Source organism: Haematobia irritans, chromosome 4, assembly GCF_050003625.1.
Source record: "Haematobia irritans isolate KBUSLIRL chromosome 4, ASM5000362v1, whole genome shotgun sequence".
In the NCBI taxonomy this organism is placed as follows: domain Eukaryota; kingdom Metazoa; phylum Arthropoda; class Insecta; order Diptera; family Muscidae; genus Haematobia; species Haematobia irritans.
In genome coordinates this window covers 40,476,634-40,502,722 of record NC_134400.1, presented here as the reverse complement: position 1 = coordinate 40,502,722, position 26,089 = coordinate 40,476,634, and the positions used below count along the sequence as shown (strand labels likewise).

General features: G+C 27.1%; 1 protein-coding gene across 3 annotated transcripts in view; it reads left to right on the top strand.

The window, feature by feature from the left end:
• LOC142236487 (uncharacterized) overlaps positions 1-26,089 on the top strand; it is a 96,426-nt gene that overhangs the window by 40,573 nt on the left and 29,764 nt on the right. The gene's annotated exons all lie outside the window — the stretch shown is intronic.

The following is a 26,089-nucleotide window of genomic DNA, read 5'->3' as shown; positions in this document are numbered from 1 at the left end:
TGCAAAAATTTTCTATAGTAATAAAATTTAAAAAAAAAAAATTGACGACATTTGGAGAAAAATTTCTACAAAAATAAAATTTTGGCAACTTTTGCTATAAAAATAAAATTTTGATAAAATTATCTATAGAAATAAAATTTTGACAAAATTTTCTATAAAAATAAAATTGTGAGAAAATTTTCTATAGAAATAAATTTTAAGAAAATTTTGACAAAATTTTCTATAGAAATAAAATTTTGACAAAATTTTCTTTAGAAATAAAATTTTGATAAAATTTTCTATAGAAATAAAATTTTGACAAAATTTTCTATGGAAATAAAATTTTGACAAAATTTTCTATAGAAATAAAATTTTGACAAAATTTTCTATAGAAATAAAATTTTGACAAAATTTTCTATGGAAATAAAATTTTGATAAAATTTTCTATAGAAATAAAATTTTGACAAAATATTCTATAGAAATAAAATTGTGAAAAAATTTTCTATAGAAATAAAATTTTGACAAAATTTTCTATAGAAATAAAATTTTGACAAAATATTCTATAGAAATAAAATTTTGACAAAATTTTCTATAGAAATAAAATTTTGACAAAATTTTCTATAGAAATAAAATTTTGACAAAATTTTCTATAGAAATAAAATTTTGATAAAATTTTCTATAGAAATAAAATTTTGACAAATGTCGTCAAATCTATAGATTTGACGACATTTGGAGAAAAATTTCTACAAAAATAAAATTTTGGCAACTTTTGCTATAAAAATAAAAATTTGATAAAATTATCTATAGAAATAAAATTTTGACAAAATTTTCTATAAAAATAAAATTGTGAGAAATTTTTCTATAGAAATAAATTTTAAAAAAATTTTGACAAAATTTTCTATAGAAATAAAATTTTGACAAAATTTTCTTTAGAAATAAAATTTTGATAAAATTTTCTATAGAAATAAAATTTTGACAAAATTTTCTATGGAAATAAAATTTTGACAAAATTTTCTATAGAAATAAAATTTTGACAAAATTTTCTATAGAAATAAAATTTTGACAAAATTTTCTATGGAAATAAAATTTTGATAACATTTTCTATAGAAATAAAATTTTGACAAAATATTCTATAGAAATAAAATTGTGAAAAAATTTTCTATAGAAATAAAATTTTGACAAAATTTTCTATAGAAATAAAATTTTGACAAAATATTCTATAGAAATAAAATTTTGACAAAATTTTCTATAGAAATAAAATTTTGACAAAATTTTCTATAGAAATAAAATTTTGATAAAATTTTCTATAGAAATAAAATTTTGACAAAATATTCTATAGAAATAAAATTGTGAAAAAATTTCTATAGAAATAAAATTTTGACAACATTTTCTATGGAAATAAACTTTTGACAAAATTTTCTATGGAAATAAACTTTTGACTAAATTTTCTATAGAAATAAAACATTGACAAAATTTTCTATAGAAATAAAATTTTGACAAAATTCTTGTATAGAAATAAAATGTTGACAAAGTTTTCTATGGAAGTAAACATTTTGACAAAAATTTGGTAGAAATAAAATTTTGACAAAATTTTCTACATTAATACAATTTTTACAAAATTTTCTACAGAATTAAAAATGTTGACAAAAATTTTTATAGAAATAAAATTTTCACAAGAAATTCTATAGAAACAAAATTTTGACAACATTTTCCATAGAAATAAAATTCTGACAAAATTTTCCATAGAATTAAAATTTGGACAAAATTTTCACATGTAGAAAATTTGATAAAATTTAAATAAAAAATAAATAAAAATAAAATTGTGTGTAAAATTTTCTAGAGAAATAAATTTTCGTTAGAAATAAAATATTGAAAAACTTTCTAATAGAAATAAATTTTTTACAATATTTGCTAAAGAAATAAAGCTTGGACATAATTTTCTATAAAATTAAATTTTTGATAAAATTTTCTGTTGAAATAAATAGAAATAAAAAAATTTTCAATAGAAATTGAGTTTTGATAAAATGTTCTATAGCAATAAAATGTTTGAAAAACTGCTCTATAGAAATAAAATTTTGACAAAATTTTCTATAATAAAAAAATTTTCACAAAATGTTCTATAGAAATAAAATTTCGACATAATTTTCTATAATAATAAAATTTTGACAAAATGTTCTATAGAAATAAAATTTTGACAAAATTTTTTATAGAAACAAAATGTTGACAAAATGTTCTATAAAAATAACATTTTTACATAATTTGCTATAATAATAAAATTTTGACAAAATTTTCTATAGAAATAAAATTTTGACAAAATTTTCTATAGAAACAAAATTTTGCAAAATATTGTTGGCACGAGTTGCAACCGTGCTCAGGACGTGATTTTGAGTTGATTGGTATATAAATTATGGGGTCTACAACCATTATTTCTGTTGGGCACATTGTCTTGCAGATCAAATAATTCAAATCTTCTCTGAGTGTAATAATTGAATAGGTGTGTGTGTGTGTTTTAGCCTTATTGGTATTTTAATTACAAATATGAACGTACGTGCTCCCTCTTACAACGCAATATTTGAATTTCGATTTTTTTTAAGTAGCACTCTGTGACTGGCTGACTGACTGACCTACATTCAGGCCTTATTTGTAGCCAAATACATGATTATATATTAACGTAATATTACAATAGAAAAGCCAACAAACATGAAAAGAAGAGAGAGAAAGGAAGAAGAAGAAGACGAAGAAAAACCCAACAACATACGATGAAACATTAGATGATGTTAGTTGAAGACCCATTGGCTTGGGTCTGCAGCCATAAGTGGTTGGACAAAGAGGCAGACAGACGGACGGACGGACAAAAAGAGAATCTACAGAGTCAACAATAAATGCATGTGCATTGAATCTCTTGCCTAAATGACATTTAAATAAATGCTAATTCAATTGGTGGTTATGATTTAAATTGTGGCATGTATTTGAATTACTTTAAAAGTCGGCTTATTCTTAGACGAGCTGGAGATGGCGATGGGAGAAAGTGCATAGGAAATACGTAGGGAATTAAATCACATAGCAATCTTGACTTGTTAAAGAGTGAGGAAATCAAAGAGAGAAACGCGGAGAGAAAGAGAGAGAATATGTGAGGTGTACCATAGACAGTGTTGCCAGGAGATTTTGAATTTTCTTCTCTTCGGTAAAAATTAAGTACAACATTGCTTGATATTTGGCATGCTTCGATATTTTTCTACCATTTATTTGGAATGTATAGGAAGCATAGAAATGAGGGCTATGCGATAAAAATTTGGTACAATATTACATGATATTTGGGGGAGACTAATCTCCCCCTTGTCTGATGATTTTTAAGCATACGCTTCAACAGCAGAAAAATTTTTAATTTCCGATTTACTTCAAATTTATAGAAGATCCAACATAATGCTGTGAAACAGGTTAAAGGGGACTGGGACACTGAGGGGGATCTTTCTCCGTGTTTTTTGTTTTCAGTTTATTTCTATAGAAAATTTTGTCCAAATACTATTTCTATAGAAAAAATTTGCAAAATTTTATTTATATAGATAATGTCCTCAAAATTATATTTCAATAGAAAATTTTGTAAAAATTTTATTTCTATAGAAACTTTTCTCAAAATTTTTATAGGAAATTTTGTTAAAATTTTGTTTCTATAGTAATATTGTCAAACTATTATTTCTATAGAAAATTTTGTTAAAACTTTATTTTTATTATTTCAATAGAAAAAATTCTCAAAATTTTATTTCTATAGAAAAAATTCTCAAAATTTTATTTCTATAGAAAATTTTGTCAAAATTTTATTTCTATAGAAAATTTTGTCAAAATTTTATTTCTATAGAAAATTTTGTTAAAATTTTGTGTCTATAGCAATTGTGTCAAACTATTATTTCTATAGAAATTTGTTTAAAAATTTTATTTCTATAGAAAAAATTCTCAAAATTTCATTTTTATAGAAAATTTTGTTAAAATTTTGTGTCTATAGCAATTGTGTCAAACTATTATTTCTATAGAAATTTGTTTAAACATTTTATTTCTATAGAAAAAATTCTCAAAATTTCATTTTTATAGAAAATTTTCTCAAAATTTTATTTCTATAGAAAATTTTCTCAAAATTTTATTTTTATAGAAAATTTTGTCAAAACTTTATTTCTACAGAAAACTTTGTCAAAAATTTAATTTTATAGAAAATTATGTCCAAACTTTATTCCTTTAAAAAATATTGTCAAAAATTTATTTCTATTAGAAAGTTTTTCAATATTTTATTTCTGGGACTGGGACACTGAGGGGGACCTTTCTCCGTGTTTTTTGTTTTCAGTTTATTTCTATAGAAAATTTTGTCCAAATACTATTTCTATAGAAAAAATTTTCAAAATTTTATTTATATAGATAATGTCCTCAAATTTATATTTCAATAGAAAATTTTGTAAAAATTTTATTTCTATAGAAACTTTTCTCAAAATTTTTATAGGAAATTTTGTTAAAATTTTATTTCTATAGTAATATTGTCAAACTATTATTTCTATAGAAAATTTTGTCAAAATTTTATTTCTATAGAAAATTTTGTCAAAATTTTATTTCTATAGAAAATTTTGTCAAAATTTTATTTCTATAGAAAATTTTGTCAAAATTTTATTTCTATAGAAAATTTTGTCAAAATTTTATTTCTATAGAAAATTTTGTCAAAATTTTATTTCTATAGAAAATTTTGTCCAAATTTTATTTCTATAGAAAATTTTGTTAAAATTTATTTCTATAGAAACTTTTGTCAAAATTTTATTCCTATAGAACATTTTGTCAAAATTTTATTTCTATAGAAAAATTTTGTTAAAATTTTATTTCTATAGAAAATTTTGTTAAAATTTCGTGTCTATAGCAATTGTGTCAAACTATTATTTCTATAGAAATTTGTTTAAAAATTTTATTTCTATAGAAAAAATTCTCAAAATTTTATTTTTATAGAAAATTTTCTCAAAATTTTATTTCTATAGAAATTTTTCTCAAAATTTTATTTTTATAGAAAATTTTGTCAAAACTTTATTTCTACAGAAAATTTTGTCAAAAATTTAATTTTATAGAAAATTATGTCCAAACTTTATTCCTTTAGAAAATATTGTCAAAAATTTATTTCTATTAGAAAGTTTTTCAATATTTTATTTCTGGGACTGGGACACCTTTTTCCGTGTTTTTTGTTTTCAGTTTATTTCTATAGAAAATTTTGTCCAAATACTATTTCTATAGAAAAAATTTTCAAAATTTTATTTATATAGATAATGTCCTCAAAATTATATTTCAATAGAAAAATTTGTAAAAATTTTATTTCTATAGAAACTTTTCTCAAAATTTTTATAGAAAATTTTGTCAAAACTTTATTTCTACAGAAAATTTTGTCAAAATTTTGTTTCTATAGAAAATTTTCTCTAAATTTTGTTTCTATAGAAAATTTTCTCTAAATTTTGTTTCTATAGAACATTTTCTCTAAATTTTATTAATACAGAAAATTTTGTCAAAATTTTATTTTCTATACATAATTTTTCTCAAAATTTTATTTCTATGGGAATTTTTCCCATAGCAAAATTCAATTGCTATAGAAAATTCTGTCAACATTTTATTTCTATATAAAATTTTACTGCTATAGAATTTTTTTCTCCAATTTTATTTCTATAGAAAATTTTGTCAAAAATTTAATTCTATGGAAAATTTTGTCAAACATTTAATTCTATGAACAATTTTGTCAAAATTTTATTTCTTTAGAAATTTTATTTCTTTACCAATAACACACCTATTCAATTAGTACACTCAGAGATGAATTATTTGATCTGCAAGAAAATGTGCCTACTAGAAGTACTGATAGAAAATTTTGTCAAATTTTTATTTCTGTAGAAAATTTTCTCTAAATGTTATTTTTATAGGCAGTTTTCTTAAAATTTTATTTCTATAGATAATTTTCTTTATTTCTATAGAAAATTTTTCAAAATGTTATTTCTATCGAAAATTTTGTCAAAATTTTATTTTTGTAGAAAATTTTGTCAAAATTTTATTTTTGTAGAAAATTTTTCAAAATTTTATTTCTACCGAAAATTTTGTCAAAATTTTATTTTTATAGAAAGTTTTCTCAAAATTTTATATCTAAAGAAAATTTTCTTTAGATTTTATATCTTAGACAATTTTCTCAATATTTCGTTTCTATAAACAATTTTCTCAAATTGTTATTTCTTTAGAATAGTTTGTTAAAATTTCATTTCTATAGAAAAATTTCTCTAAATTTTATTTCTATAGACAATTTTCTCTAAATTTTTTTCTATAGAAAACTTTGTCAAAATTTTATTTCTATAGAAAATTTTTGCAAAATATTATTTCTATAGACAATTTTGTCAAACTATTATTTCTATAGACAATTTTGTCAAAATTTTATTTCTATAGAAAATTTTGTGAATTTTTTTTTTCTTGGTTTTACTAAAATCCCCACCCCCGAAAATTTTCAAGCAACCGACCTTCTTGACACCAAAAAGAATAATTTCTTAATTGACATTGATAATTGATATTATGATTTAAGCATAACCAAGCAAATAACCCTTTAAGGGCTACCATACCACATGCCCTTTTCCCTAATACTCGTAGTCATCAAATAAAAAGGTGTCAAAAAATCAAATTTTAGAAATCTCAGTTAATTGACATCAATAACGAATTGTAGCCGTTATCTCACATCAATGTCAGCAATGCCTTCCAACTCTTCGTCTTGGGGGCACGTGCATCAGATAAAATCATAAATGTGAGCTTTGGATTTTTTTTTTTTTTGGTATGGGGTTTGTTTTCTTCGTATGTGGTTTTATTGAATTTTGGTCTAGTATAGGGTGTGTGTGTGTTTGTAGGATGCACTTTACATGGCTATGATGTTCATTACGACTGTGCATGGTCTACGTCATCAATAAATAAATCAATTGTTTATGGCGACAGAATTACACAATTCAATGGACGATACTGCTGTGGGCAGTAAATGATCGCTATGGTTTGTTAATGCTGTAATGCAGCCATCTTCCACTTATGGTTGTACACCACCATTTGGACAAGCAATCAAGCATTCTAAAGACATACATTGGCCTCTCGATCATAAATTTCTATTTCTAACTGTTGTGAAGTGATGACAATAATTGCTAGAATGATTTGAGGAGTAAATAAGACTGAAATGTGGGCCAGGTCGACGCGTATATACCCTCCATTAGGGGATCCCAATTTATGGACCAATAGTTTTGACATAGAGTTGCAAAGGGAGTCGTACAAGTCGCAAGGCTATTGGAAATATACGCTACGACGGGCAGAGCATCTAGTTTGATAGGAAGGGGACAATACTATTGTGGATTTAGAAAATTTTCTCAAAATTTTATTTCTATAGAAAATTTTGTCAAAATTTTGTTTCTATAGAAAGATTTGTCCAAATTTTATTTCTATAGAAAAATTTGTTAAAATTTTAGTTTTATAGAAAATTTTCACAAAATTTTATTTCTATAGACAATTTTCTCTAAATTTTATTTTTATAGAAAACTTTCGTAAAATTTTATTATATAGAAATTTTTACAAAATTTTATTTCTATAGACAATTTTCTCTAAACTTTATTTCTATAGAAAATTTCATTAAAATTTTATTTCTATAGAAAATTTTGTCAAAATTTTATTTCTATAGAAAATTTTATTAAAAGTTTATTTCTATAGAACATTTTGTCAAAATTTTATTTCTATAGAAAATTTTGTCAAAATTTTATTTCTATAGAAAATTTTGTCAAAATTTTGTTTCTATAGAAAATTTTGTCAAAACTTTTTGTCTATAGAAACATTTTTGTCAAAATTTTATTTCTATAGAAAATTTGGCAAAATTTTATTTCTATAGAAAATTTTGTCAAAATTTTATTTCTATAGAAAATTTTGTCAAAATTTTATTTTTATAGAAAGTTTTGTGCAAATTTTATTTCTATAGAAAACTTTGGCAAAATTTTATTTCTATAGAAAAATTTGTCCAAATTTTATTTCTATAGAAAATGTTGTTAAAATTTTAGTTTTATAGAAAATTTTCACAAAATTTTATATCTATAGACAATTTTCTCTAAATTTTATTTCTATAGAAAATTTTCGCAATATTTTATTTCTATAGAAATTTTTATCAAACATTTTAAACATATGGTGCCCTATTTGGTTGCTAGCCAATACAATAAACCGATAGACGGATGCACACCAAAAAAGACAGATAGCAGGACAAAAGGATGGATGTATAAGATAGACACTATAGTGACAAAATCTAATATACCTCTTTTCAATGGTGTAGGGTATAGATGCCTCACAAGCCTTCGTAGGAAGAAGTACAAATGATTGTAAGTGGCCAAGAGGTTAAAAGGTAGAACGTTTTTTGGTTTGTTCTCACTTGACCCTAATATCATTAAACTTTTGTATGTACATGATATTATGTATTGAAAATTGGTGTAAAATTTTATTTTAATTAGAAATTAAAAAATTTTAGAAAATGTTAACAAAATTTACTATAGTAATAAAATTATGACAAAATTTCCTGTAGAAATTAAATTTTGAAAACTTTTTCTATAGAAATAAAATTTTGACAAAATTTTCTATAGAAAAAAAAAAAATATTGACAAAATTTTCTATAGAAAAAAATATTGACAAAATTTTCTATAGAAATCAAATATTGACAAAATTTTCTATAGAAATAAAATTTTGACAAAATTTTCTACAGAAATAAAATTTTGACAAAAATTTATATAGAAATAAAATTTTGACAACATTTTATATAGAAGTAAAAATTTTGACAACATTTTATGTAGAAATAAAAATTTGACAAAATTTTATATAGCAATAAAATTTTGAGAAAATTTTATATAGAAATAACATTTTGAGAAATTTTTCTATAGAAATAAAATTTGGACAACATTTTCAATAGAAATAATATTTTTGAAAAGTTTTCTATAGAAATAACATCTTGGACAAACTTTTCTATAGAATTAAATTTTTGACCAAATTTTCTATGGAAATAAAATTTTAACCAAATTTTTATAGAAATACATTTTGATATAAAATGTTCACAAACAAAAATTTGACAAAATGTTCTATAGAAATAAAATTTTAATCAAATATTCTATAGAAATAAAATGTTTTTGTTGTTTGATAAAATTTTGAAAAAACAAGTATATACGGCCGTAAGTTCGGCCAGGCCGAATCTTATGTACCCTCCACCATGGATTGCGTAGAAACTTCTACGAAAGACTGTCATCCACAATCGAATTACTTGGGCTGTGGTATCTTAAAACTTCTTAACATCTTTTTCTAAATTGTGAGTTAGTCCATACCACCGTGGTGCAATGGTTAGCATGCCCGCCTTGCATACACAAGGTCGTGGGTTCGATTCCTGCTACGACCGAACACCAAAAAGTTTTTCAGCGGTGGATTATCCCACCTCAGTAATGCTGGTGACATTTCTGAGGGTTTCAAAGCTTCTCTAAGTGGTTTCACTGCATTGTGGAACGACGTTCGGACTCGGCTATAAAAAGGAGGTCCCTTGTCATTGAGCTTAATATGGAATCGGGCAGCACTCAGTGATAAGAGAGAAGTTCACCACTGTGGTATCACAATGGACTGAATAGTCTAAGTGAGCCTGATACATCGGGCTGCCACATAACCTAACCTAACCTAACCTAGTCCATACGTGGTATATATTAGACAAAAAAGCTATGTATAGTTAAGTCTACAAATAATTACGAATCGATATGGACTTTTTGCACGGTACGTAGAGAGCCAGAATTGAAATATGGGGGTCGCTTATATGGGGGCTATATACAATTATGAACTTGATATAGACCAATTTTTGTGTGATTGGAAATCGATTTATCTGAGGGATATATATATATATATATATATATATATATATATATATATATATATATATATATATATATATATATATATATATATATATATATATATATATATATGGACCTAGGCATGGTTGTTAACGATCATATACTAGCACAATGTACCAAATTTCAACTCACTCGGATGAAATTTGCTCCTCCAAGAGGCTCCAAAACCAAATCTCGGGATCGGTTTATATGGGGCTATATATGATTATGGACTTATATGGACCACTTTTGGCATGGCTGATAGGAACCAATTCCTGCATGGTTGTTGGATACCATATACTACCATCACGTACCAAATTTCAACCGAATGGGAAGAATTTTGCTCTTCCAAGGGGCTCTGGAGGTCAAATCTGGGGATCGGTTCATATGGGGCCTATATATAATTATGGACCGATGTGGACCAGTTTTTGCATGGTCGTTAGAGACCATATACCAACACCATGTACCAAGTTTTAGCCGGATCGGATGAAATTTGCTTCTCTTAGAGGCCTCGCAAGGCAAATTTGGGGGTCCGTTTATATGGGGGCTATACGTAAAAGTGGACCGATATGGCCCATTTGCAATACCATCCGACCTACAGTGAGTCACAGTGAAAATGGCCCACCCACACAAATTTAGTTGTTAGAATGAAAACCTCATTTTCTTGCAAATATATATTTCAATTTCTTTTATTTTCTTAAAATATAGATAAATACAAACTAAATATAATATTAGAAAGACCTTAAAATTCTATCAATTCAAAAAAAAAAAATGTTTTTAAGGAAAACAAAAAAAACTCACGCCACAGTGAAAATGACCCAAAATGTTTAACTAAATATTTTAATTCAATAAATTATATCTAATATTTAGTGGAAAATCCTTTTTGTTTAATGGCTGATTTTAAGCGTCATGGCATGGATTCTACCAATTTTGTTGTGTAAGAAGGGCTTATTTTTTGCCATTCTTCCACTAATGCTCTCTTCAAGTCTTCCTTGCAGGATATATGATATTTTCGAATTTCCACTTCAAGTTTATACCACAAATTTTCTATTATATTTAAGTCCGGAGACTGGGCTGGAGTTTTTATGACACGCGGACAATTATAAAGCAGCCACTCTTTTACAACATGAGCTGTATATTTTGGGTCGTTGTCTTGGTAAAAATGAAATCAGCTACCAATGCCCAGCTTTTCCGCACTTTGCTTCAAATTATCTTTCAAAATAGACAGATATTGCATCTTGTCCATGTTGCCTTCAATAAAAATGAGATTTCCAACACCCGCAGCAGAGCAAGAACCCAAAACCATCACATGCCCTCCGCCGTGTTTAACAGTTGGCCGTAAATGCTTTGGGTGCAGTTCTTCGTTTGCTTTTCTCCACACATTTCTTCTGCCATCTGACCCAAAAAGGTTGAATTTCGACTCATCTACGAATAGAATATCTTTCCAAAACGAAAATTCCTTTGCTGTATACGCATGGGCAAATACACGCAGAGAAGGAATATGATCACCTCAACCATGTTTCAAGAGCAAAATGTTATTTTTGGATGGTGACCATGTAACATGTTTATGGCAAAAATGTTCTTTTCTCGCCAAAAATAATATGCTTGCCGAAATCAGACACATAATCTTCGAGAAAATAAAATGTTTGCGACAAACATGTTACATGGTCACCATTCAAAAATAACATTTTGCTCTTGATACATGGTTTAGGTGATCATATTCCTTCTCTGTCTCTCTTATTCTTAGCACTTACGAACGGTTTCTTTCTTGCAATTCGTCCATGTAATCCTGATCTGTGGAGAACTATTCTGATGGTTTCTGCATGGCAATTCACTTGGAGATGTTTGGCCACCAAATCTCGAATATTTGGAGCACTTAGTTTGGGGTTAGATCGACATTTATTTACTATCCCTCGTTCATCTCTGTCAGAAAACAGTTTTTTTGAACTGGATCTCGGCTTATCAATGATCCGATTTTCATCGGTATACCTTTTAATTATATTTTTAATGGTTCCACGAGGGACTTGAACCATTTCTGCAATTCGCCTTTGACTTACGCCGTTTTTAAAATGATTTATTATTAAATTTCGCATCTCAAACGAAGTGTGAGGTCCCATTTTTTGATAGTTTTATCTTTTTTTTTTTTTAAGAAAATTTTAATCGACCACTTTGTTGCGTGTTTGCACTTTTAATATTTTAAGAACATTGTAATGTAACAGGTAAAAGCAAATGTGATGAAATGCTGGAAGAAAACCGTTATATTTTTGCCATTTCTTTTGGTGGGCCATTTTCACTGTGACTCACTGTACATCAACTACTTGTGCCAAGTTTCAAGTCGATAGCTTGTTTCGTTCGGAAGTTAGCGTGATTTCAACAGACGGACGGACGGACTGACATGCTCAGATCGACTCAGAATTTCACCACGACCCAGAATATATACACTTTATGGGGTCTTAAAGCAATATTTCGATGTGTTACAAACGGAATGACAAAGTTAATATATCCCCACCGGAGCCACCGTGGTGCAATGGTTAGCATGCCCGCTATTGCATACACAAGGTCGTGGGTTCGATTCCTGCTTCGACCGAACACCAAAAAGTTTTTCAGCGGTGGATTATCCCACCTCAGTAATGCTGGTGACATTTCTGAGGGTTTTCAAAGCTTCTCTAAGTGGTTTCACTGCAATGTGGAACGCCGTTCGGACTCGGCTATAAAAAGGAGGTCCCTTGTCATTGAGCTTAACATGGAATCGGGCAGCACTCAGTGATAAGAGAGAAGTTCACCAATGTGGTATCACAATGGACTGAATAGTCTAAGTGAGCCTGATACATCGGGCTGCCACCTAACCTAACCTAACCATATATCCCCCATCCTATGGTGGAGGGTATAAAAATCTATAGAAATAAAATTGTGACAAAAATTTTCTATAGAAAATTTTCTATGGAAATAAAATTTTGAGAAAATTTTCAATCGAAATAAAATTTTCGATTAAAATTTTGAGAACATTATCCATAGAAATAAAATTTTGACATAAGTTTCTATAGAAATACAATTTTGACAAAATTTTCTATAGAAATAAAATCTAGACCAAATATTCTATAGCAATACAAGTTGACAAAATTTTATATAGAAATACAATTTTGACAAAATTTTCTATAGAAATAAAATTTTGAGAACATTATCCATAGGAATAAAATTTTGAGAAAATTTTCTATAGAAATACAATTTTGACAAAAATGTTTCTATAGACAAAAAGTTTTGACAAAATTTTCTATAGAAATAAAATTTTGACAAAATTTTCTATAGAAATAAAATTTTGACAAAAATTTTCTATAGAAATAAAATTTTGACAAAATTTTCTATAGAAATAAAATTTTGACAAAATTTTCTATAGCAATAAAATTTTGACAAAATTTTCTATAGCAATAAAATTTTGACAAAATTTTCTATAGAAATAAAATTTTAATAAAATTTTCTATAAAACTAAAGTTTAGAGAAAATTGTCTATAGAAATAAAATTTTGTAAAAATTTCTATATAATAAAATTTTACGAAAGTTTTCTATAAAAATAAAATTTAGAGAAAATTGTCTATAGAAATAAAATTTTGTGAAAATTTTCTATAAAACTAAAATTTTAACAAATTTTTCTATAGAAATAAAATTTGGACAAAATTTTCTATAGAAACAAAATTTTGACAAAATTTTCTATAGAAATAAAATTTTGAGAAAATTTTCTATAGAAATAAAATTTTGACAAAATTTTCTATAGAAATAAAAATATTGACATATTTTCTACAGAAATAAAATTTTGACAAAATTTTCTTTGGTTAAAATTTTGACAAAAATTTTTAGCAAATTTTCCATAGAAATAAAATTTTATTTCTATAGAAAATGTTGTCAAAATTTTATTTCTATATACAAATTTTGTGAACATTTTATTTCTATAGAAAATTTTGTCAACTTGTATTTCTATAGAATATTTTGTCTAAATGTTATTTCTATAGAAAATTTTATCAAAATTGTATTTCTACAGAATATTTTGTCAAAATGTTATTTCTTTGGAATATTTTGAATATCAAACTATAGTTTTGCTGCAAGTAGAGGATGCTGATGAGGAATGTGGTAATTCCGAAACAGCTGTACAACCAACCATCTTGCAGTCTATAGGGCTTTACCCAAATAAATTTGACAAGCATACTTTTCCTCTGTTGGTTAAGCTACACTTGTAGTTTAGTCAATGCATGGTTTTAAGCTGAGATCAAAAACAACGAAAATGATTGAAGAGAAACCAACAATAACAAACAAAACGAAATTTTATTTCTATAGAAAAATGTATCAAAATTCCATTTCTATAAAAATAAAAATTTTGTCAAAATTTTACTTCTATAGAATATTTTATCAAAAAATTTATTTCTAGAGAATAATTTGTCAAAATTTTATTTCTATAGAAAATTTGTCACAATTTTATTTCTATAGAAAATTGTTTCAACATATTATTTGTATAGATAATTTTAGTAAAATTATATTTCGATAGAAAACTTTGTCAAAATTTTATTTCTATAGAAAATTTTGTCAAAATATTATTTTCCCAAAATTGTATTTCTATGAAATAAATTTTGTCAAAATTTGCCATGAACTCAATATTTATACCCTGCGCCACACTGTGGAACAGGGTATTATAAGTTAGTGCATATGTTTGTAACACCCAGAAGGAGACGAGATAGACACATGGTGTCCTTGGCAATAGTGGTCAGGGTGGGTCCCTGAGTCGATATAACCATGTCCGTCTGTCCGTCCGTCCGTCCGTCTGTCTGTGAACACATTTTTGTGATCAAAGTCTTCAAATTTGGCACATGTTCCTTATTTGGGTCAGAATAAAACCCTATTGATTTTGGAAGAAATCGGTTCAGATTTAGATATAGCTCCCATATATATCTTTCGCCCGATATGGACTAATATGGTCCTAAAAGCCAGAGTTTTGGCCCAATTTGGTTGAACTTTTGCACAGGGAGTAGATTTAGCATTGTAGCTATGCGTACCAATTTTGGTTGAAATCGATTTAGATTTAGATATAGCTCCCATATATATCTTTCGCCCGATATGGACTAATATGGTCCTAGAAGCCAGAGTTTTGGCCCAATTTGTTGGAAATTTTGCACTAGGAGTACAATTAGTAGTGCAGTTAAGTGTGCAAAATTTGATTGAAATCGGTTCAGATTTAGATATAGCTCCCATATATATCTTTCGCCCGATATGGACTAATATGGTCCTAAAAGCCAGAGTTTTGACCCAATTTGGTTGAAATTTTGCCCAGGGAGTAGATTTAGCATTGTAGCTATGCGTGTCAAATTTGGTTGAAATCGATTCAGATTTAGATATAGCTCCCATATATATCTTTCGCCCGATATTCACTTATATGGACTCAGAAGCCAGAGTTTTATCCAGGGATCCGGAGCGGTCCATTTTTTTCGCTCCGCTCCGCTCCCGCTCCGGAGAAAAAAAATCGCTCCGCTCCTCCCTCCGCTCCGCTCCGCTCCTCTTCGAGAAAAATCGGGCGGTACATATATATGGGAGCTATAGCTAAATCTGGGAAAATCGGGCGATACATATATATGAGAGCTATATCTAAATCTGAACCGATATGGATGAAATTTTGCAGACTTGAAGGGCGATGAAAAAGATTACCTTTTGCCAAATTTGGCGACGATCCGTTTGAAAAAAAGCACAGCGTGACCCCATTTGTCGAAATCGGGCGATACATATATATGGGAGCTATATCTAAATTTGATCCGATTTCTTCCAACTTCAATAGCGTTCGTCGTTGTGCCCAAAAACTCCCTGTACCAAATTTCATCAAAATCGGTTAATAATTGCCACCGGAATCCTGTGAACAACAAATACATGGACAGACGGACGGACGGACACCAAGCGGTATATATTTTATGGGGTCTAAAATCAATATTTCTGGTAGGCACATTTTTTGGCAGATCAAATTTATTATACCCTAACCACTATGTGGTTTAGGGTATAATGACTTTAAAACAATGTGTTGAAACATTTTATTAATTTTGAAGATTTTTTCAGAAATATTAAATCCATTTTGACTTCATTAAAACGAAATTTTCATTCATGTTAGGATACACATTTTTATGTCGAATCACTTAGCTATAAGGACAAACTGACTTCATTGAAAAGTTTAGAGACTTTTAGACAAGGAAAAAACTTTATATCAGAGAAATACGTCTTCTATTCTAAGCAAAATTCGTATTCGTATTTTAAGCATGTGAAATATTTGGCCTCCCGACAATATTCTTTGCGGTGCACCATCTACTATTTAATATGTGATAGAAACCAAATTTATGAAAATGGACCAAATTTAAAAATTAGAAATCTTTTGGACCAATTTTGGTCCGATCGGACCAAAACGGCAACGCTGATTGGAATTGAAAGTCTACACTGTTAGAAAAATATGTTTTTCATATGTTCCGATATAAACAAAATGTGTTTCGGGCACGATTTTAAACCACAATATATTTAAGTGCGAACATGTAATGTTCCTGAACTAACACTAAATGTTTGGGACATCTATGTTAATATGTTAGAATATATTATGTTTGGGGCATGAATGTTTCATAAAAATCATATGTGTGAATACAAACATATATAAATTTACAAATTTCGACTAAACATACAAATGTTGTGATATTTTATTCAAAGCGACAGAGAGAGTATAGAGAGAAATAGAGATGGAAACCGGGAGAGTTGACGAAAGATATCAATATAACACAGCAAAAGAGTCAAAAGAGAACAATTTCTGTGAAACCGCTTGTATGTTGTTTCGGAAAACTGTTTTATGATAAGGCCAAAAATTTGATATGTTTAAGTCTAAATATTATTTAATTTGAATAAAGAGAATAAACATTCTGAACCAAGAGAATAGACATTTGAAAAACAAACAGCTTATGTTTTCGCCTTGAGAGCAGCATTTTATGTATGTGTGGACATGTGTTTTGTTTATCATTTTGGCATTATGGGCACAATTTTTTTCTTGGTTCGTTAAAAGAAATCAGGGGTCTTCATAAAAATAACGAAAGGGCACTATACTCTTTTTAGAGTTGGGACAGTAAAATGAAATAAGGAGGAAATAGTGAAAAATTACACAGTAAAATGTAAAAAAAAACAAACTTTAGTTTCTCTTTATTAAAAAGTAGTCCACGAGGAGTTGACGGACACCATCAAATATAAAAGCGGGCATTAAGTTCGACTTTTACAGCTAAAACAATTTAAAAAGTTTATTTTCTTTAAAATGAATTATTAAAGAAAAATAAAAGGAATTTTAGAGCGATGGTGTTAAATGCTAGTAAAAACTGTTCACTCCTAAATAAATTTATGTTTATATTATAAAATTATGTATGTATGTTTATACTCGACTCCACGTTCTTCTTTTGTTAGTTTTTGAATTCCTTCCAAATTTTAAAGTTTTGTACAAAAACAGTTTTTTATTACAAGATTGTTATTTTTGCAATAAAAAATAATATTCTATCCAAAAATCAGTCAATTTCGTTTATATCAAGCACTGTTACTGACTATAAATCTTTAATAACGCACATTTCGAAGTTTCATTTAAAAAAAATTAATATAGTGTAAATATAAATGTGTAAATTAAAAAAAAAAAAAAAAAACAAAAAAAAATGTTCGGTCGGAGCAGGGATTGAACCCACGACCCTTTGCATGCAAGGCAGACATGCTAACCACTGCTCCACGTGGCAAACAAATGTATGTTTCTGTTAAATAATGTTATGTTTGCATAGGCTCGTGGGCGCTGCAAACTATGCTATATAAATGTAACTTAAAACGATAATTATCTACTGGTGACTATAACAGCTACGTAGCCCAGTGGATAGTGTGTTGGCTTACAAACTGTATGGTCCTCGGTTCGATTCTCCGTGCAGGCGAAAGGTAAAATTTAAAAAATTTATAAAAGTGAATAATTTCTTCAACATTATTTGTATTACAGAGAAAGGTGCCAATAACTAAAAAAATTCGTGGAAGTGAAAATTACGAGTATGTTAGGAAATTCTTCCAAGCATATAATATTTTTGGCTCAAAATGCTTCCAAACATATAATATGTTCACATAAAACAAACATATTAATGTTTCGGCAGTATGCAATAATATATGTGCTTCCTGCAAAATATGTTTGGAACATATGTTAAAGAAGCGATTTTTTTTGAGGGTGTATACACAGAGTAGAAGTAACTACTCTCCGAAAGTTTTTTTTTTGTTTTGCAACACACGTAGAGAAAAGGTTTTGTAATATTTGATGATTTGACTTAAAAATGGGTATCTTAACATGAAAGAAAAAATTTATAGGCTAAGGTCAATTTGACTTTAATAATTCAGAAAAATTCTTTAAATTTAATTAAATTGTCTTTAAATTTGTTGTCTTTTTGCATATTGACTACAAAGCAAAAAATCGTTCAAATATAGGACATGTTTTTCAAAACTTTATTTTAAAGAAGTTTTTTACTTCAAACATAGCATAATTTCTACTGGAAGTCGAGTTCTAATTTGGAAAATAAAGTTGCCGTTAACTCGTTTTTAAAGGACTTTGATAGCATATGAAGAAAAAAAGCTGAGAAAGCGAAAAATTAAAATTTGCTTCCTAGAAGCACGTACACAAAACCTAAATTTAAAAGAGAATTGTGTTTTAAAAGTGTCCTTGCTTGTATTCTCCGCTTCTTTGGCTCGGAATCAATACCAAATTTTTTAAAGTAAAGACAAAATCTTTGGAACCGAGTATGCTTTTTTCAGTGTATGTTTGTATACCTACGAATATTCTTACTCAGATCTAGTGTTACCTAATTTCGCTTTTTTCCCCTTTATTGTAAAAATACATTTTCGAACAGCGTTTTTAAGAAATGTTCGTTCTCAAAAAAGTAGATAACATGCAATAATAAAATCAAGTCATTAGTATTGAATGTGAGAAAAAATTAAAATAAATGTATATGCGCACATTTTTCAACCAAAATTGAAACTATCCATAATTTTAATTAAATTTTCGAGAACTGCTAGGGTATAGTACAATAGTAAAGCAAATATGAATGTCCTTACACTGAAAAAACGCATGCCCGGTTCCAAAGATTTTGTCTTTACTTTAACAGTTTGGGTATTAATTCCGAGCCAAAGAAGCGGAGAATACAAGTAAGGATACTTTAAAGACGCAATTCTCTTCAATTCTCCGACTTAAATTTTGAGTCTATAGATTTTGTAGAAGTCTATCAAATTCTGTCCAGATCGAGTGATATTTAAATGTATGTATTTGGGACAAACCTTTATATATAGCCTCCAACACATTTGACGGATGTGATATGGTATCGTACATTTAGATCTACAAAGTGGTGCAGGGTATAATATAGTCGGTCCCGCCCGACTTTAGACTTTCCTTACTTGTTTTTTACTAAAATTGTGTTCCACCCTCGTGCAATAGCCAACTTAAATTTTTGAGTCTATAGATTTTGTAAAAGTCTATCTAATTCGGTCCAGATCGAGTGATATTTAAATGTATGTATTTGGGCAAACCTTTATATATAGCCCCCAACACATTTGACGGATGTGATATGGTATCGGAAATTTAGATCTACAAAGTGGTGCAGGGTATAATATAGTCGGTCCCGCCCGACTTTAGACTTTCCTTACTTGTTTTACAGTGTTTTAGAGAAAAATTTTAGAATTTAATTTTTATTTTGAAATGTATCTTTTACAGTTCTCTTGAACACTAGTTTAGATACTTTATGTATAAATTCAGTTTCCGTGAATTAAGTGACAAGCTTGTTTTTTTGTTTTTTTTTGTTAACTTGAAATCCTGTCTACCCTCTTTGGTAATTTGGCATTACTTCGAAGTTTGGCAACAAATACATTGCGTTCTACCAGTATGAAAAAGTGATTGTGCGACATTAAAAAAAAACAAAAAAAAAAACTAAAACGAAATAAATACCATCATCTAACGGCTAAATCTGTGTAGAAAAAAAAAACAAGTTGCTTAAAATAGACAGTTAGTTACATGATCTTAAAAACCTGTTACTAATGCCGGCTTAAAGTCTAAAACACACATTAACTAAAGCTGGTTGACTTACAATTGAGATTATTTGAGTTTGTGTGTGTGTCTGTGTTTATACCGGTATCATGGCTTTTGGGAAAAATCATTAGAAATTCGCATTAGAATTAGCAGAAGTTATCCTATGTATGGAGTTAAAGAAATAAGAAATAATTTTTAGCATTAGGAGGGATGAGTTAAATTTAAATTAAATGATACGAAATAAAAGAAAAAAAAATCACTATAAAATTGTTTTTTTTCTGTTGAAATATTTTATTATTTATTGAGATCTCAATGTCTATAGCTTTGGAAGGTATAATATATCTCCCAGAATGTTGCATTGTTGAACTATTAATTCATTTTAATTCTAAATGTTTTTTCTCTTCTTTTGTTCCACATTCCCATGTGTAAAACATTAACAGAAATTGTCCGACAATTGTGATGACAATACAATAGTTTCCCATTCAGTATATTAACCTTGAAATTTAAGAGCCACTAGTGTGACGAATAATTCTTTAGATACTTAGATACATGTATGTATAAATACTCGTATGTACATATTTGTATAACGCATACACCCTCAAAAAAAATCGCTTCTTTAACATATGTTCCAAACATATTTTGCAGGAAGCACATATATTATTGCATACTGCCGAAACATTAATATGTTTGTTTATGTGAACATATTATATGTTTGGAAGCATTTTGAGCCAAAAATATTATATGCTTGGAAGAATTTTCCCAAACACGATTGTGCTCATTCCCTAACATACTCGTAATTTTCACTTCCACGAAATTTTTTAGTTATTGGCACCTTTCTCTGTAATACAAATAATGTTGAAGAAATTATTCACTTTTATAAATTTTTTAAATTTTACCTTTCGCCTGCACGGAGAATCGAACCGAGGACCATACAGTTTGTAAGCCAACACACTATCAACTGGGCTACGTAGCTGTTATAGTCACCAGTAGATAATTATCGTTTTAAGTTACATTTATATAGCATAGTTTGCAGCGCCCACGAGCCCATGCAAACATAACATTATTTAACAGAAACATACATTTGTTTGCCACGTGGAGCAGTGGTTAGCATGTCTGCCTTGCATGCAAAGGGTCGTGGGTTCAATCCCTGGTCCGACCGAACATTTTTTTTTTTTTTTTTTTTTTAATTTACACATTTATATTTATACTATATTAATTTTTTTAAATGAAACATCGAAATGTGCGTTATTAAAGATTTATAGTCAGTAACAGTGCTTGATATAAACGAAATTGAATGATTTTTGGATAAAATATTATTTTTTATTGCAAAAATAACAATCTTGTAATAAAAAACTGTTTTTGTACAAAACTTTAAAATTTGGAAGGAATTCAAAAACTAACAAAAGAAGAACGTGGAGTCGAGTATAAACATACATACATAATTTTATAATATAAACATAAATTTATTTAGGAGTAAACAGTTTTTTACTAGCATTTAACACCATCGCTCTAAAATTCCTTTTATTTTTCTTTAATAATTCATTTTAAAGAAAATAAACTTTTTAAATTGTTTTAGCTGTAAAAGTCGAACTTAATGCCCGCTTTTATATTTGATGGTGTCCGTCAACTCCTCGTGGACTACTTTTTAATAAAGAGAAACTAAACTTTGTTTTTTTACATTTTACTGTGTAATTTTTCACTATTTCCTCCTTATTTCATTTTACCGTCCCAACTCTAAAAAGAGTATAGTGCCCTTTCGTTATTTTTATGAAGACCCCTGATTTCTTTTAACGAACCAAGAAAAAAATAATGCCAAAATGATAAACAAAACACATGTCCACACATACATAAAATGCTGCTCTCAAGGCGAAAACATAAGCTGTTTGTTTTTCAAATGTATATTCTCTTGGTTCAGAATGTATATTCTCTTTATTCAAATTAAATAATATTTAGACTTAAACATATCAAATTTTTGGCCTTATCATAAAACAGTTTTCCGAAACAACATCCAAGCGGTTTCACAGAAATTGTTCTCTTTTGACTCTTTTGCTGTGTTATATTGATATCTTTCGTCAACTCTCCCGGTTTCCATCTCTATTTCTCTCTATACTCTCTCTGTCGCTTTGAATAAAATATCACAACATATGTATGTTTAGTTGAAATTTCTAAATTTATATATGTTTGTATTCACACATATGATTTTTATGAGACATTCATGCCCCAAACATAATATATTCTAACATATTAACATAGATGTCCCAAACATTTAGTGTTAGTTTAGGAACATTACATGTTTGCACTTAAATATATTGTGTTTTAAAATTGTGCCCGAAACACACTTTGTTTATATCGGAACATATGAAAAACATATTTTTCTAAGAGTGTAGTTGTCAGTAGTTTGCATTATCATATATGAAATAGCTGTTTCAAATACACTGAAAAATATCGGTGTAAAAATTTTATTTCTATAGAAAATTATGTCAAAATTTTATTCCCAAAAAAATTGACAAAAATTTTTTTCTATAGGAAATTTTGTCTAAAATTTTATTTCTATAGCAAATTTTGTCAACACTTAATATCTACAGAAATGTTTGTCAAAATTTAATTTCTATGGAAATTTTTATTTCTATAGAAAATTTTGTCAAAATTTTATTTAAATAGAAAATTTTGGCAAAATACACTGAAAAATATCGGTGTAAAAATTGTATTTCTATAGAAAATTATGTCAAAAGTTTATTCCCAAAAATATTGACAAAATTTTATTTCTATAGAAAATGTTGCCTAAAATTTTATTTCTAAAGAAAATTTTGTCAAAATTTTATTTCTATAGCAAATTTTGTCAACACTTAATATCTACAGAAATGTTTGTCAAAATTTAATTTCTATGGAAATTTTTATTTCTATAGAAAATTTTCTATAGAATTGGCAAAATACACTGAATAATATCGGAGTAAAAATTGTATTTCTATAGAAAATTATGTCAAAATTTTATTCCCAAAAAAATTGACAAAATTTTATTTCTATAGGAAATTTTGTCTAAAATTTTATTTCTATAGCAAATTTTGTCAACACTTAATATCTACAGAAATGTTTGTCAAAATTTAATTTCTATGGAAATTTTTATTTCTATAGAAAATTTTGTCAAAATTTTATTTAAATAGAAAATTTTGGCAAAATACACTGAAAAATATCGGAGTAAAAATTGTATTTCTATAGAAAATTATGTCAAAAGTTTATTCCCAAAAATATTGACAAAATTTTATTTCTATAGGAAATTTTGTCTAAAATTTTATATTTAAAGAAAATTTTGTCAAAATTTTATTTCTATAGCAAATTTTGTCAACACTTAATATCTACAGAAATGTTTGTCAAAATTGAATTTCTATGGAAATTTTTATTTCAATAGAAAATTTTATCAAAATTTTATTTATATAGAAAATTTTGGCAAAATTTTATTTTTATAGAAAATTTTATCAAAATTTAACTTCTATGTAAAATTTTATCAAAATTTTATTTCTATGGAAAATTTTACCAAACATTTTATTTGTATTGAAAATTTTGTCAAAATTTAATTTCTATGGAAAATTTTATCAAATATTTTATTTCTATAGAAAATTATGTCAACATTTAATTTCTATAGAAATTTTTTTCAAAAATTAATTTCTATGGAAATTTTTATTTTTATAGAAAATTTTGTCAAAATTTTATCTCAATAGAAAAGTTTGGCAAAATTTTATTTCTATAGAAAATTTTCTCTAAATTTTAGTTTTTTTTTATACCCGCCACCATAGGATGGGGGGTATATTAACTTTGTCATTCCGTTTGTAACACATCGAAATATTGCTCTAAGTATATATATTCTGTGTCGTGGTGAAATTCTGAGTCGATCTAAGCATGTCCGTCCGTCTGTTGAAATCACGCTAACTTCCGAACGAATCAAGCAATCGACTTGCAACTTGGCACAAGTAGTTGTTATTGATGTAGGTCGGATGGTATTGCAAATAGGTCATATCGGTCCACTTTTACGTATAACCCCCATATAAACCGATCCCCAGATTTGGCTTGCAGAGCCTCTAAGAAAATCATATTTCATTCGATCCGGCTGAAATTTGGTACATGGTGTTGGTATATGATCTCTAAAAGCCATGCAAAAATTGGTCCACATCGGTCCATAATTATATATAGCCCCCATATAAACCGATCCCCCGATTTGGCTTGCGGAGCCTTTAAGAGAAGCAAATTTCATCCGATCCGGCTGCAATTTGGTACATGGTGTTGGTATATGATCTCTAACAACCATGCAAAAATTGGTCCACATCGATTCACAATTATATATAGCCCCCATATAAACCGATCCCCAGATTTTACCTCCGGAGCCGCTTGGAGGAGCAAAATTCATCCGATCCGGCTCAAATTTGGAACGTGGTGTTAGTATATGGTCGCTAATAACCATACCAAAATTGGTCCATATCGGTCTATATTTATATATAGCTGATCTCTAATCACACAAAAATTGGTCCATATCGGTTCATAATCATGGTTGTAACTCGAGGCAAAAATAATCTACCAAAATTTTATTTCTATGGAAAATTTTGTGAAAATTTTATTTATATAGACATTTTTGTTAAAATTTCATTTCTATAGAAAATTTTGTTAAAATTTTATTTCTATAGAAAATTTTGTCAAAATTTTATTTCTATAGAAAATTTTGTCAAAATTTTATTTCTATAGAAAATTTTGTCAAACTGAATTATATACGTATTCCGTTACCGCAACTCAAGTAATTCGATTGTGGATGGCAGTGTTTAGAAGAAGTTTCTACGCAATCCATGGTGGAGGGTACATAAGCTGCGACCTGGCCGAACTTACGGTCGTATATACTTGTTCTTTTTTTTTTTTTTTAATTTTATTTCTATAGAAAAATTTTTCAAAATTTTATTTCTATAGAAAATTTTGTCAAAATTTTATTTCTATAGAAAGTTTTCGTAAAATTTCATTTCTCTAGAATTTATTGTCAAGAAAATTTTGTCAACATTTTATTACTATAGAAAATTCTGTCAAAAATTTATTTCTATAGAAAATTGTCGTAAAATTTCTATCTAGAATTTATTGTCAACAAAATTTTGTTAAAATTTTATTTTTATAGAAAATTTTTTCAAAATTTTATTTCGATAGAAAATTTTGTCAAAATAGAATAGAAAAGTTTGTCACAATTTTATTTCTATAGGAAATTTTGTTAAAATTTGTCAAAATGTTATTCCTATAGAAAATTATGTCAAAATGTAATTTCTATAGAAAGTTATGTCAAAATTTTATTTCTCTACAAATTGTGTCAATATTTTATTTCTATAGAAAATTATGTCAAAATTGTATTTCTTTATAAATTTTGCCAAATTTTATTGCCATAGAAAAACTTGTCAAAATTTTATTTCTATAGAAATTGTTTTGTCAACATTTTATTTCTATAAAAATTTTTGTCACAATTTTACTTGTGTGTGAAAATTTATCAAAAGTTTTATTTGTGTTCGAAAATTTTTCAAAAACTTAATTTCATGGAAAATTTTGCGTATATAGAAAATTTTGCCAAAATTTTATTTCTATAGAAAATTTTGTCAAAATTTTATTTCTATAGAAAATTTTGTCAAAATTTAATTTCTATGGAAAATTTTGTCAACATTTTTTCACTTCTATCGAAAATTTTCTCTAAATTTTATTTCTATATAAAATTTTGTCAAAATTTTATTTATTTATTTGTTTTGTCAACATTTTATTTCTATAAAAATTTTTGTCACAATTTTATTTCTGTGGAAAAATTTTCAAAAGCTTTATTTTTTCGAAAATTTTTGAAAAATTTTATTTGGAATTTTTTTTCAAAAACTTAATTTCTATGGAAAAATTTGTGTATATATAAAATTTTGCCAAAATTTTATTTCTATAGAAAATTTTGTCAAAATTTAATTTCTATGGAAAATTTTGTCAACATTTTTTTACTTCTATCGAAAATTTTCTCTAAATTTTATTTCTATAGAAAATTTTGTCAAAAACTTAATTTCTATGGAAAATTTTGTGTATATAGAAAATTTTGCCAAAATTTTATTTCTACAGAAAATTTTGTCAA